Raw genomic sequence first — 15,124 nt, forward strand, 5'->3', positions numbered from 1 at the left:
CAGTTTGGAGTAGTGGTTTCCCCATGCCTGGTCTGGTACTCAGTGACCACGAAGGGGAACATACAGATTTCTGGGGCTCTTCTCTCTGTAACTGCCTCTTTTTGAGAGCTCTGCCACACAGCTTCCAGCTGCCCAGCCCCTCTGGTCTCTCATCTGTGTTTCCTTGCTCCCTTCCCGCTTCCCTTTGGGTGCCCATCACTGTGACTGCAGTATGGAAACTGCTTCCAGCAGAAAGGGTGGGGCTCACAGGCTTGTTTCCTTTTCTCAAGGATGGCCTTCCTATACTGCCTATTGCTCAATGCCCCCCAAAAGCTCTTACATATGTTTCGTCCAGTTTTCTAGTTGTTTCCTGCAGGAGGTTTGGTCCAGTCCTTGTTATGGCCCAACTGGCCCTTTATTTCCTAGTTGCGAACAGTCTTGATATAATCTTCACATCGTATCTTCATTCACACATTGTATTAGACACTGGGGTGCCTTTTAAATTTTGAAAAATCATATTCCTCAAAATTCCCTGAGGAGTTTTCTTCTGCCTTTACTAATTTCTGTCCACTTTTTATCTGTTTTCATTTTCTGGAATTTCTACTTGATATTGGGTCTTTTGGATTGAGCATCCATTTTTCTTATTTTTTTCCTATTGTCTATTTTTCTATTATTCTATTATGCTTTATGTGTGATTTACTAATATCTTCTAATTATTTTATGGAATCAAAAATCTGTCATATTTTTAGTTTCTAGTAGCTTTTTCTTATTCTCTAATGGTTCCTTTTCATATTATTTTGTTTTTATTTCATACGTATATCTGCTCTCACATCTCTAATGATATTAAAGCATTTCTTTTTTGTTTTGTTTCAAGGTTTTTCTTTACTGCAGCACCTTTGTTTCCTGTGAATTCTTTATGTTGTTTATCTTCACCATGGTTGTGTTAGAGGGTCTTGAGAGTAAGACACCAAAAAGCAGATCTGACCCGAAGGTCTGTGTACGTGCACTGGGCTCATCCGTTGGTGACCTTGACTGGGGCAAACGGGGGGCCAGCTGATACCGCTTGTTCGCAGGCATTTTCTCTGGGGATTTTGCTCTGAATGTTCGTGCTCTGGGTCTCAGCAGCGGGAGGGGATGGAGATCTCACTGTTGGACATACAGACTTCCTCAATTCTCTTCCTCTGGAAGGAACTCCACCTTTGCCTTCCTCAGAAACCGGAGGGAGACGAGAAGTCAAGAAACTGCTTGGGGACTAGATGCGGTGGAAAACTGGAGGGAGATACGGGCCTCTCACACAGACTTGTAATCTAATCCTGCTGCCGCCTGCCCAGTTTTTCTGATTCCTGTGCCTTCCTGGGTCCTATGTGGAAATTTAGCTCACTTCTCACGATGATCCCTCAAAGCCTCTTTGCTGGCACTAAGGGTTGACCTGCCTTCTGTTTGCTCAGTCTTTTTTCCCTGCTCTTTTCTATTCCTCTTTCTAAAATCTGTCTCCCTGTGCTGTGGGTTCAGACATCTTAGTTTCCTGATGACGGCCATACATGTCTGTTACCTCTTCTCCTTGACGTTTCTTGGTGACTTTTAGAGAAGGTCATTGGGTGGGTATGTCTGTACTCTGCCTTTCTGAATCCCAAGTCTCTCACGTTTTTACAGCAGAAAAACTTGATTCACCCTACATTGGATTCTTGGAATTCCTTTATTTTTGTTAAATTAGAGGCTAAATTTAAGAGATAAACTGAATTTTTATTTAATGTAGGCATTATAATGACAGGGAGAAATAAACTGTATATTGAAAGGATTATAGGCACATAATGTCAAACATCTGGATAAGATGCTAGTTTAGTGCACAGGTGTTTTGCCTACATGACCACAAGCTAAACATCTGGATCTTAGATATTTTCTGCTTTAGTTTTCACCAGCTGTTTGGTATCATGGAATAGACATGCCTTGTAATTAAAGTGACTTGTGAGTGGAATGATGAATTGACAAATAACTTGAGGCTACTCTTCTGTACAACCTGAATGTGACCATGAAGAGTCCACCACTGCCATTGCATCAGCCTGTGTACACCAATGTGGGCCTCCACATCTGCAGGCCCTGGTCTGGTGTCTGTAACTCTTCTCTCTCACTCCTAAGAAAACAGTTCAAGTACCACAAGGAAATAATTTTCAATCTATAGTTTTAGAGAATGAAGATATGCCATAGAGATCCTATTAAATGCACAGATTTCTTCCACATGTTAGACCTAGGTGTTTCTCCCTTCACCCTGTCTCCAGTTTTTCATGGAAAAAATTAGTTTCCTAACTCAACCAATGTATTTAATATATAATTGAACAAAATCCCTTTGGCCTAAACACAGAACTGAACTTGGACTATAGGGCTGGATGGGTTTGTTAGATGGGTGTTCTTTGTAGGATGAGAAGGCATCTTTAAGTCTGAAAGCTTCTGTCAAGGCTTTTTAAAGCTGGCTATTAACTACACACACACACACACACACACACACACAATCTATTTTTAATTATTCTATTTATTTTTAACCTATTCTTGAAGGTAAAGCTCCAGTCCCACTTCCTGTGGGAAGCCTTCTGAGCCTCCTCTTTGGAGTCCTCGCTAGGCTTTATTGTTTACTACCTGGAATTGTTTACTTTTGTGCTTGACTAACGAAAGTGTCAGGTTGATAAAATGGACCGACATCTATCTCCTGGTAAATAATTCTTCAGAAGAGGTCCAGAGAAAACTGTACCCACATTTTCCCAGGCCACTGAACAGGTGGCATGGACTTGTGAGGAGGGCCGAAGAGAAATGTACACAGCTCTTCTTCAAGTGGACTCAGTGGGCTAGACTCCGCCAGTTGCTCATTTCATTCCTGTGAGCACATCCAGTCGGCCTGGAAGGAAGCCCTGCTGGTTCTTTAAGACGGTGTAGGAGGATTCATCCACAGACAGCAGAGAACCTTAAGGAGGGCAGGCATCACTCCCCCTTCCCCCCAGCTTCATACTCCAGGCAAGTCCTCCTTACCATTTAGGCAGCAGAGTTATACAGAAAGGGCTCTGGACTGCTTGGTTCCTGCTCTCCAGGCATCTGCAGTCTACACTGGGACGGTAGACCCAGAAGGGCCCCTCGGAGAGCAGGCAGATCCCACAGGGAATCAAAATGCCTGTCTGCTTACCCACGTCTCCATCGTGGGTTTGTCGGGTGGCTCTGGATTAAAGTACCTGAGGTGACATAAACAGTGCACAATCAAGAAAAATCTATTTATAAATGATTACCCAGGGAAGGTCACACCCATTCACACACACAATACCTAACAAAATAGAAACCAGAAATCAAAGTGATTTAAATTTTTCTCTTTAATCTGCCCTATGTTTTCAAGTTTTCATTTTAAAATTATTTTTCCTCCATAAAGAGATAAGTAAAGAAAAAAATTAGTGACCCACCAGTCCTCAGGTGACCAAAATATTAACAGCTTTGTATATATACCTGTATCTTTTTTAATTCAATTTTTTTTGGGGGGTAGGGGTCATTGTTATCTTTGCAAAAAGGAGTTCAAGATATGAAATTTTTTTTGCTTCTTGCTATTTTCATTCTTTATAATACATCCTGGCCCCCTCTCCAGATCAACAGACAAATTCTTCATTTGTTCTTTTTTATTGGTGCATAACAATTTCCAGAATGGCTCAACCAGTTTATTCAATTACTTAGTTACTGACATTCAAAATCTTTCTGATTTTGTTACTGCAATTAAGTCTGTATTGCTCTAATATCCTACTATAATAATATATTATTCTATTAGAAAATACCAGTTAAAGTAAAAAAAAGAGAAGCAATTACTATAAAGTCAAGAAACGGATACTGTGAATGGATTAAAACATTACCTGAGGCAACATGGGGCCACATACCATTTCTGTCTTGAGGTAATCATCTGTTCACTGTGGGTCCTGTCTGCCAATGCAGACCGCAGATTTCTTGACATCAGGAAGCAGGCCTCTTTCTTCCTTGTCTCCTCCAGACTGCTGCGCGTGGTAGCTCTTTGTAGGGCAGGCAGGCCCAGACCCACGTAAACCACTGTGTTCTAAGTTTCTTTTGAAAACAGCTGTTCAGATATCAGAATGAGATTTTCTCATGTGTACAGTATTGTTAAGTGGTATATTCTCAGGCCAGCCTGCAAATTCTTATTTTTAACCCATATGAAAGTAAACTATACACTTATGCTATTATAGCTTTTTATTTCTGTGGGAAAAAAATGTCCTGAATCCCAAATGAGCATCTGCATGCAGAGACCCCTCCTCCACTGTGTGTATGTGTGTGTTGAGAGGAGAGAGAGCCGTTCCTTACTGAACTCAGATGAGGTGTTTTCTCTCTCCTTCTGCTGATATGGCTGTAGGTGGAAATCAAGCAAGCAGAATAAGAAATATGATGACTAAATATGAAAGTGCCAGAAAGAAGAAAGGCAAAAAGAACAAATATAACATAAAAGTTTACTATTTTTTTCTTAGAGTCCTCATTCATGTCTGTGATCTAAGAATCTGAATTTGATTGCTAAGAATACAGTAAATAAATTTGCATGTAAGTGAAATTAAAATTTGTTAATAAGAAGAGTTTCCTAAATTATAGATCCCGCTTAATTCTCAATCTTTTTTCAAATAGCATATTTAAGACATGATGTTAATCAAAGCAAAAAATATTAATGATCATGGGATGTATCATTTGTTAATAGCTGTTGACCTGGACACACATTAATTTATAAGCTTGTTCTTCTGTGCGCCTTTAGAGAGTCCATATTTGAACTGCTAAGATAAAAACATAAGTAATTTTAAAAATGGATATTAAAAATAAAAGTCTAGGAGAAACAAGCATTTGTAAGAAAAAAATATTTCCCATATAATTAGAGATATAGATTTTAAAATTCTTAAAAGAATATCACGTAAGATAGAAAATGTAATCTTATCAGTGCTTTCTTATTTGAAGTACTGTGGAAGAAACTAGCTAAAACTTACATATATTTTATATAAAAGTCTCCAGCATATCCAGAAATAATTTCCTTAAATCACCCAAAAATATTATTTAAAATTTCACATGAATCATCATGAACTCTATTCTTAAAAGTGTTAATTTTGCAATGGGAAAACAACCATCCATAGTCCTGTCCCTTAAAGACAACAGCTATAAGATTTTGATGTTGTTCCCTTTGGTCTTATTTACGCAAACATCCTTGGGTCGGCCATACTGTACATATAAAACCTTTATTTTCCTTATACCCTGAATGTAGCATAAATATTCCCCAGTATCATACTTAAGTTCATCAGCAGCAAAAATGCCAACAAAAGTACATGTGGTAAAATATTTATAAGTATTGTGAAAGATGACAGGGTTCGGGAGGTTTCCTCCACGTTTCCAGTCTCTCAGGGAGGGAAAATGGCTTGTCCCACGGTGTCATAAAAGCATGACCTCAGTCATATACCTTAGAAACAAGGGGTCACGCTTCTGCATCACTGACAAGGTGAAAGGTCCTCATCAAGATGGGAAATAAAAACAAAGAAAAATGGGGACACCTTGAGCGACTCAAGTGATGAGAAACCCGTAAGACTGGTACCTCCTGGGAGGTGGTTCTGCCTGGCTACCCGGTGTGAACTTACTCACGCACCTATGTCCACGCTCACACAGCCCTCTGTTGCTTGGTGTCCGTATTTCTTTCCCTCCTTCAGTCTGACGGCTTTTCACTCATGGTTAGCTGTGTTTTCTTCCTTATCTCTAGTTATCTGAAAATGAAGTAAAACCAACAGCCAGTTTTTGTTGCTCTCATGTTTAAAAAAAATTTTTTAAAGCAACAGAACCTTTTCCCCAGATGAAATCCTCCTCAGAACCTCAGTATGTAAAACAGAAAAAAGGAGACTTCCTGGTGGTTGAGCGGGGCAGTGCCGAAATTTGGGATTCACACTTTGAGGCTGAGAAAATATGAGACGGGCTGTTTAGACTAATATTTGCTGTCAAATTACAAAACATTCAAGGCAAACCATGAAGTTTTACTTATGCTGATTGTCCTGGCAACAGAAATTCAGCTTTGTGAAAACTATTACCCAAGGTGATTCTCTTGGAAAAAAGCCTGAAAATATTTAGAATTAAAGAAGTGACCATTACATTTTGGAATGAATACTGATCTTGTGGTGACATAATCTCTGAAAATTATCACTGTTCACTCAAAACAGTCTTGAGGGAAATAGTTTGTGTGCCTGGAATCCACAGCTGAATGTATCTTCTTTATTTTTATTCACTTATTTATTTTTTAAGGAAGGTTTCTTTGGGGGTTAGAAAGAATGAAGTAAAAAATTCATTTGTGGAGATGAGAATCAGAGAAAGTTATAGGGAAATAAATATTTTAGGAATTCAAAAACAATATAAAAAGACTAAACTTTCAGAATATCATAAATGTGATGTATTTCCTCAGCTAACTCATCATGTAATGAAGTGAAACCACAATGAAAGTTGCTAATTCCTCTAAGAAATCAACAAATTGAGAAATCCTTGCATTTCATTGATGATGAGGGAACAACTGGGTGATTTATAGCGTGACCGTTTAAAATCACAGAATCCTTTAAAATCTTCCCATTGAGCTTAGAATAAAATCCAAACTCTTTGACTGGGCATCTGCCCATGTCCTACTCATTTCCTTCAGTGCCCAAAATATGCCATTTAGGGCCTTGGTCCTCACTCTTTCCTCTGCTCAGGGCCTTCATTGCACAATTGGTACCTGTCATGGGTTGAATAGTGTCCCTCCCTGCAAATTCGTATGTTGAAGTCTAACCCCCAGAACCTCAGAATGTGACCTCATGTGGCAGTAGGTCTTTGTAGATGTAACTTGTTAAGATCATGTTGGAGTATGGTGGCCCCCAATCCAATATGACTAGGTTGTGTCCTTTTGAAAGAGGAAATCTGGACACAGATGCATACTCAGGGAGAATCCTGTGAAGATGAAGGCAGAGATTGGAGTGGTATGTCCACAAGCCAAAGGATGCCCAAGATTGCTGGCAGACCACCAGAAGCTAGGGAAGCACGGAACAGGAACCAGCCCTGTGGACCGGGACCCAGCCTTGATCTGGGACTCACAGCCTCCGTAATTGTCTGGCTTTGGTATGGCAGGCCTAGGAAAGGAGTGCAGTCAGTAACAGAGTATCTTCTCATTCTTCAAGTCTTGCTTTAAATGTCATTTTCTCAGAAGAGCCACGACCATCTAGCTCTGCCCCGCCACCTCCCCTGCATTTTTCTGTGTAAGCTCTCATTTCCTATGAATCATTACATGACCTGTAACTCTTTTATTGGTATACTTGGATGCCTGTTGACATCACCCCCATTAGGATGTCAGCAGGGGCTTGTCTAACTGCATCCACAGCAGTGCAGCGAGGGTCCAGAGCTTTGCAGAGCTCTGCAAGCACGGTAGGAAATGCTCTGAGTTGCAGCAGAGGTTGAGGCGGAAGCGTCAAGAGCTGTGCATCATAGGAATTGTCAGGCACCTTTTGGATTTAGCCGAGATGAAGTTTTTCGAGGAAGTGAGAGAATTTAAAATTACTCCCAATCTTTGGTTTTAAGACACTTCTTTCTGATTGGCAAATTTCCAAACATTTTCAAATAGATTAAAGGTGTATCAATCAAAACACTAGGAAGTTTGGGGAGGACGTGAACACACGTCAGGCTTCATATGTGGTGAGTGAGGAGCTTACAGAGAAAGAGTGGAAGCTGGGATAGAAAATCCTTCAACTATTCAGAGCCAGGGAATCATGTGGTTTGCTCAAGTTACGTTACACATTTAAAATTTGTCTCTTGTTTAAAATATTTTTAATACTTGAAACTATTTTAGTAATTTTTTCAAAAGAACCTCAAGACAAAGCTACAGACACCTTCTCTTTCTGACTTTAAAAGTACTACTTTGGAGTTTATCACCTTAGAGAAATAATGAATATTTCAAAGCCATTTGCGATGGAACAGAGAAATTGTAGTAAAAAACAATTTATGAAGTTTTCCAAGGTGAAACCTTTCCTTGTAGACAAGAAAAACTCTCCCCCACCCCCACACACAAACACCCTGGCAATTTTAAAGAGTATTTTTTTCCCTTACTTCATCAGAACAGGACAAAATTAACATTTATGACTAAGGATTGGACAGTATAGTACCCAATTCAAATTCATGATTTTCAGAGAATTGCAACAAAATGAACATCATTTCAGGGTTTCGAGTAAAATGGAAGAAATTGAGGTAATAGTTAAGAACCCTGACTTGATGCCCCAGATTCTTGAACTTTGATTGAAAACCTTTTTTCAATGTCTTCACAGTTCTATTATCTCAACTAAAATCTAACTTGACTGTATGTTTATTTTACATGGATTTCATAGTAATATTCTTTGCAATGCAGAACTATAACCCATGGCTCTGTGTTGGTCAGATGCTCTGGCAAGTGTGGAACACTCATTTTCCATGATTTTATAACCCCTGAATTATAGCGCCATGGAGGAGAGCTTCCATGGCCAGGACAGAAGTGGTGGCAGTGACACTGCAGAGAAAACTGGAGCATCACATGCAGCCTGCCGGGGCACTGATTTGATCATAGCTGTCCATATGTAACACTTTAGCTAGTAGGCTATCCTATTCTACATCCTTAACTTACATGTACAGTTCTAAAGGCTCTGATTGTAGGTGGAGGTGCCATTGATGATGTAACGAAAATTAACATGCCAATTTCCAAGCTGTAAGAAAACTTCTTAGAAGGCAATAGATTTTTTTCATTTGTTTTGCTCACTGCTGTATTCCCAGTGCCAAAAAAAGTTCTTGGGCACTTAATATTTGTTTCTTGAATGACTTTATGGAAGTATTTCTCATTTATTAGAAAAATAAAGACCCATTTTCAAAGGGTTATTATCCTTAAATGTGTCTGTCTTTAAGTTTCCTTATTAGCTGAAATCGGTTCATGTAGCAATCAGTCACTTACATGTCCAAGTAACCACAGTTATTCCTCGACTCCCTTGACAAGAAATCAGTCCCGACACATCCAGGTATATCTTTTATGATGTTCCATTCCATGAACAGAACACGAACATACCTCACTTGGGAGATCACTAGTTTCATTACACAGGACTGCTCAAGCAATAACTGTAATAGACGAAGATGTCTGCTCAGATTACCTTGGTATGGCAAAGGCTGCTTTTCCCAGAGACTTTCAAAAAGGTTATACTTGGCTATATTAATCCACTTTCCACAGAGATTTATGACTATATGCATTTCATCAAAGGGTTAAGAAATATTTCTTGACTGTGTCTATCAAGACCACATGGATTTTGGAGTCGTATTTACACTTTTGATCTGCAGTGACTTGTCATTGATGGCATTAAGAACAGAGGGAAATCATTCCGTTTTGTGTGTCTAGGGGCCTGGAGAACTGGAAACAATACCCAGGCCTCAGGGAGCTCCAGGGATTCAGGAAAGGTGGGAGTTGGTGATGCCTCCCAGATTCCTGGCTGGTCAATGAAGTGACAGATACGAAGTCATAGGAAAGATGTTGTGAGTTTAGTTTTAGACACGAATAATTTGTTGCACCTGAGGAACATCGAGGACCTGACCTCAGAAGTTATAGATCTTGGAATTATCATGAAATAGTGGTATCTGAGCTTTGGGCCTGGGTGAGAGGACTCAAAGAGAAGGTATATAGAATGAGAAAATAGCAGTGTTAGGACAGAATGTCTGGAAAAACCATAATTTAGGGAGCTGGCAGCAGAAGAGGAGCTAGCCAAGAAATAGCACAGGACAAAGGGATGTCACATAGGCATCATGGAAAATGGGAAGCATGATGGGAATTATTAAATGGAACAGAGAGACTGAGTAGATGAGGAATAGAAATGGCCCTTGAGAAAATTTGCTAGAAGGAAATACATAAAAAATACCAACCAGTCTATTACTGACTGGTAGAATACCAGGTAGCTTATTTTCTTCTTTCAGCTCTTCTGTATTTTCCATCGATATCAATATGGATGATCACATTTGTATTTAATAAAATACTCTGATAAAGTCTAAATATTTTATGGGCAAGTAATTATTAATCACAGGTACTTGAGTGCCTATGTGCCAGGCACCATGCTAAGGATAAAAAAACAACCAAGAGGATGGCTCCGTTGTTTTACAAAAGCAGCTGGTTAGACAAGGGAGGGGTGGGGGGCTTGTGGGGCACAGCTGCAGGAGATGAGGCTGGAAAAGTATGGTGCCAGATTGTCACACACATTGTATGTCTCATCCAATAACATGGACTTTATCCTCAAGGCTGCAGAGAGATTGCTGAGGGCAGAGTGAAGACTGGAATTGTGCTTTGCTTGAAGCTACTGTGCTTCTTAGCCCGGACAGTAGTGTGGCTGCCAGCCTGGAGGAGTCTGGGATAGGGACATGGCCCCAAGGCCAGGCAGTAACTGAATGAAGGCAACGTGGTGGGGATGGAGAGCCAGGTCCACATATTTGGGAGGCACATCAACAAGCCAAAAGGATACTACCGATTGGATGTACGATGGGGAACATCACAAATGCTTCCAGGGTTTTTAAGTTCTGTCCATGAGTGGGTAAAGCATTCTTCAGTCTAGACAAGTCAATAGTTCTGGGGCACAGAGGAGTGTGGGGGTCATGGTTTCACAAAGGGGTTTACATGTAAATAAATAGCTATGGCCTCCCAGAAAGGACTTTTTCTGGTGAGTGGAGAAGTTTGGGAGAAGGATGATTAAACTGCAGGTAGGGGAAGAAACAGGTGCAATTAGATGAGCATCTATACTTGCAAATAAGAGACCAAAAAGTGGTAGGTCCTGAGCGAATTGTATTCGTTAGAGCTAACAACCCAGGAAGGTGGCAGGTGCAGTACCTTTAGTCTTGTATTCTCTCATTTATCCCCATTTCACAGCATTGAACACTGAGGCCTTAGGTTAAACAGCTAGTCAAAGAGGCCACATTTGAACCTGGCTGTAAGTTAAAAGCCTCTCCCTGGACCAGCCAGACTGAGACATCTTTTAAGTAAAAGTAACTCACTCCCTTGCCCATCTCTTTCTTCAGTTAAGGTAACTTCTGCTACACTGGCGATATCTCAGTCTTGGCATGTGCTGGGGTAGACTTACTAGAGGAAGACCTGCCTTATCACCCTAGCCCCCAAAAAAGCTGCTGTCAGTTGCCAGCGGCCCCTCAAATGATGACATGCTTCATACGAATAAGGTTAAGGGCGCAAGTCACTTGGCCTAGTTCTTCCATTAATATCTAAGTCACGCTATCTTGTCACTTAATTGCTCCTTTTTATTCCTTTGAGGCGGGCAGTGCTACAAAGTGATTTTTTTTTTAATTCACTCAGAAAATGGCGGTTTTTAACACCACTTACACCTGCCCCACCAAGTGGATGGCAAGAACCCCTTTGCTTCCTCCTCCCTCCTTCCCAACCTTCAGGTAACTGCGGGAGTGGGGAGTCAAAGACCTGCGTTCCTCTCCCGGCGCCACCAGCTTCTGCCTGAACGGCAGCTTGCGCCCCCCGCCCCCCCGCCCCTCCTCATCGCCCCCCGGGGTGAGCGCGGCGAGTGTAAGCGCCCGGAGTGCCCGCAGCCCACTCACGAGCAGCCGCTTGTTGCTCCCGCCGCCGCGACGTGGGGAAGTGAAAATGAAATGGACTTTTCCGAGAAATGATGAAAGCGGCGCTGGCCGCCAATGAGCAGCCGCGGCGAACTTGCGCACCTCCCGGCCGGGCGGCTGGCGCCCTCCCCCCGCCTCCACCTCCCGGTTGCACAAGCTTGAAACAAACACGGGGGAGGAAGGGCGGAGGGACGAGGGGCGGGCTGGCGAGGAGGGGGGAGCGGGCGGCGGGAGGAGCGCGGGGGTTGGGGGGGGGGATTTCCAGCCTCGGCTCTTCGCAGTTTCCTCTCCTTGTTTTGCTTTCGATCTGGACTGTTCTCAGGCAAGCCGGGGAGTAACTTTTAGTTTTGCTCCTGCAATTATTCAACTGACGGGCTTTCATTTCCATTTCACACACCCTAGCAACACTTAAACCTTGCGGAATTGTATTGGTAGCGTGAAAAAACACACTGAGAGGTAACATTTTTCAAATAATAGTTGTGACTGTGCGTGTGTGTTTTTCTCGAGGGCATGTTTATGAGGACTGGAGGGGATATGTGTGTGTGCGCGCGTTCTGATGCTTTGACACGATGTTTTGCAGACGGAAAATGCTGGATTCATAAATATTAATACTGATTTTTGGAGGAACAGTCGGCGCTATTATGGATCATCGGGTTTTGGGGGAAGCAGGCTCTGCTCTAGCTGCTGCTCCTCGGGCTGCTGAGGCTGCAAGGAGGAGGAGGAGGAGGTAGAGAGGGAGGAGGAGGAGGAGGAGGAGGAGGTTGGTGGAGGTTTAATTTCACTTTTGGATTTGCAGATGCGGAGAGGTGGCTCCATGGACGCAGACCTGCTCTGTGTGATTCTGCGCCCCAGGTGTTGTGCGCGAGGGTTCAGGTCCGCTGGAGTCGGGCCTCCTTTTAAAACAGAATTGTGTGCACGCGTGTGCGTGTGTGTGTTTACAGACGTCGTCGCCACCGGAGCCGAAGGACGGGAGCGGGTCCTTCTCGGTGCCCGGCGGTGGCGCCTCTCCCCAGGCAGCCTCCGGTGTGAATAAGCAGGAACCGCCGCCGCCGGCTGCCTGCGCCCCGCGCCCGCGCCCCGGCCGGGCGGCAGGAGGAAACTTGATGGGGCGCCCCGCGGCGGTCCTGGGGCTCGCCGGCCCGCGGGGCTGGGGGAGAGGTGGCGGGCGCCGGGTGCCGGCGGGCGGGCAGGGAGCGGGCTGGGCGCCGGGCTTGGCCGGCACGCCCGGCTTCCTGGGCGCTGGGCCGCCGCCGCCGCCCGGGAGGGACGCCGGGTCTTCCTTCCCGCCGGCCAGCGCTGGGCCCGGCCCCGGGGCTTTGTCACTGTCCTTGTCCCGGCGCGCGGGGGGCCCGGGCGGCGCGTCCTAGGGGGGCGCCGCGCCGAGGGGTCATCCGCCCCGGCCGCGGCCTAGCGCCGTGCGCCTCCGGGTCCCGCCGGCGCCCCCAGGCCGGCCGCGCGCGCTGGGCCTCGGCTACGGAGCGGGCGAGGTGGGGGCGGGGAGCCTCCGGGCGCGGGCGGCGGCGGGGGGACGTGAGTGCCCGCCCCGCGCCCTCCGACCCCGCTCTGGGCGCCGAGCGGCGTGTTCCCCCGCCGGCAGAGCGTGGCGGGTGCGCGGCCGCGGCCGCCACTTCCTTTCCCCCCCCGCCGGCCCGGCTCGCTCTCCCCGTGCCGCCGCTCGCGGTGTCTCGGCCTGGGGCGACCGGGAGGGGCTCGGCAGGGGCTCTGCAAGTTCGAGCGGCTTCGGGATGTTACCTCCCGTCCCGGGATGTCCCGTCCCTTTGGCCCCGGTCTCGGTGCGTTTGCCGCCCTCGCCCCTGTTCCCGTAGAGGGGGAGCAGGGAAGGAGGCGGGCAACCCGAGCCGGGCGCCCAGACTACCCCGGGCACCAGGTGGGGCGCCCGGACCAGTCCCTGTGGCAGGACCCTTGGTCCTCAGCTGTAAACGTGCCCCTGGGACTGGCAGTGCTCCCGAGGTCGCCACACATCAGCGGGGTGGCTTTCGTTCGCTTTAACACCGTGGTACAGTGTCTGGAACTTAGGTTCCTTTACCCGCTGCCTCCCTCTTCTGCCTCCTTCCTCCAGTGTGGGCAGTGGGAAGTGCTCCTTGTCCCTGATTACGGAGCAAGAAAATGCAGCCTTTCTTAAAATGAGGAAAAGTGTTGTCTTTTGCTTTCTGCCACTGGCTTCCCTGTTGCCGTGAGTAGGTCTGCCTTTGATGAATGGCTAGGGAGGGTGGAGGATCGTTACATTTCCTGTTGTGGACTTTCAGGATCACCAAGGTTGATGTCAAGCCTGCAGGCATTTATTAGTTTCATCCCGATTGCAGATAATATTGGGCCTGCACATTTTGATGCGTAAGGGCAGGTGCAGACAGGGGCCTGTGACAGACTGATAGGAAGGGTAGAGGGTCTGGATATGAGACAGATTAGCGCTCCCTTACCAGGGCCAGGAGGGTGACCTCTGTTTAACTTGATCATGAGCACGGATTCAGGGTTCTCTAGTTTTCTCACCCGCACCCCCACTCCCAGCACCATCATTCCTTTTTTTTCTTTTGAATGGGGAAAGGGTGAAAACCGAAACCTAAAAAATCCTGCAAAAACTTGTTTTTTCTAAGGGAACTTAAGGAGGTAAAATATTTAGGACTTAAACTGGCATTTCTAAGGGATAACCTTGGAACATCTATTGATTGATGTGGCAAAGTCTGGAATTTCACTGAAATTGGTGAATGATTATGATTTATAACAGCCTGTTGTGTAAAAAGTTAGGTTTTCGTCTCTAGATCCTAGAGTTCTTGTCTGTTCTGATCTGTAACTGCTTCTTAATATTAAACATTTGCATATTTCATTCTCAGTGAGTTGACTTTGACCTTCAAAAGTCAGAGATAATTCTACATATTACAGACTTGCTTACCTGTAAAAATGTTATCATAATCAAAAGTACGGCTTTGTAGTTAAATTGGAAGCAAGTTACGGCAGATGGTTGCCCTGAAATCCCAACAGCTCTGATCTGTGGCTCCACTGTTCTTTTACTCTGCTTTCCGAATTACTTGATAAGGTAAATATTCAATACGCCAAAGCTAGTTAAATATGTTTAAACTTAAAAGTGGAAAATTTCAAACTTCGGACATTTAACATTTGATGTGCATTGATTTCCTCATGTTTTCGAGGACATTGTATTTTTATTCTTAGTGTTATCAAACATAAGTTCTGTTGTTTTTAGCCTTTTCACACGATTCCTTTTGATAGAGAACAGACCACTGAACTCTAAATGGGGCATCTGGGACCTGGTTCTGTTATATGCTTTATATCAGAAGGGGCTTAAGGCAGACAAGGAACTTTATTCATTCAGTAAATATTCCTAGAACATTCACTGTGTTCCAGACACCATGCTAGGCTCTGTGGATTTAACTCGAAACAGGAAGGCAACCTCTTTACCCTCTAGGGAGATAGATTTCATCCTAGTTAGTGAGCTGGTAGCACACAATTAAAGAATAAATACAATAATAACCTTTTGAGG

General features: G+C 44.4%; 1 protein-coding gene and 1 long non-coding RNA gene across 7 annotated transcripts in view; one reads left to right on the forward strand and one right to left on the reverse strand.

Moving 5' to 3' along the window:
- Positions 1 to 2,488: 2,488 nt before the first annotated feature.
- LOC108403377 (uncharacterized) lies at positions 2,489 to 11,735 on the reverse strand. 3 transcript variants are annotated; one of them, XR_001854670.3, is made up of 4 exons: positions 11,593 to 11,735; positions 5,624 to 5,738; positions 3,879 to 4,072; positions 2,489 to 3,194 (listed from the first exon to the last, which is right to left on the reverse strand). It is a non-coding gene; the product is annotated as an uncharacterized lncRNA (long non-coding RNA). The 3 variants fall into 3 exon arrangements; XR_012124034.1 differs by lacking the exon at positions 11,593 to 11,735 and adding an exon at positions 10,862 to 11,470; XR_012124033.1 differs by lacking the exon at positions 11,593 to 11,735 and adding an exon at positions 6,928 to 8,489.
- A 156-nt stretch (positions 11,736 to 11,891) lies between these two features.
- IRF2 (interferon regulatory factor 2) overlaps positions 11,892 to 15,124 on the forward strand; it is a 73,998-nt gene continuing 70,765 nt past the window's right edge. Inside the window, exons 1-2 of one of the 4 annotated variants that reach the window (XM_073219176.1) lie at positions 11,892 to 12,066; positions 12,191 to 12,337. The gene's annotated coding sequence lies outside the window, so the exon portion shown is untranslated. Of the gene's footprint in view, positions 12,067 to 12,190; positions 12,338 to 12,406; positions 12,463 to 15,124 lie in introns of those variants that run through there. The other 3 variants (XM_036996527.2, XM_036996518.2, XM_073219175.1) reach the window with 3 other exon arrangements.

This window comes from Manis javanica, chromosome 12, assembly GCF_040802235.1.
Source record: "Manis javanica isolate MJ-LG chromosome 12, MJ_LKY, whole genome shotgun sequence".
Taxonomy (NCBI): Eukaryota; Metazoa; Chordata; class Mammalia; order Pholidota; family Manidae; genus Manis; species Manis javanica.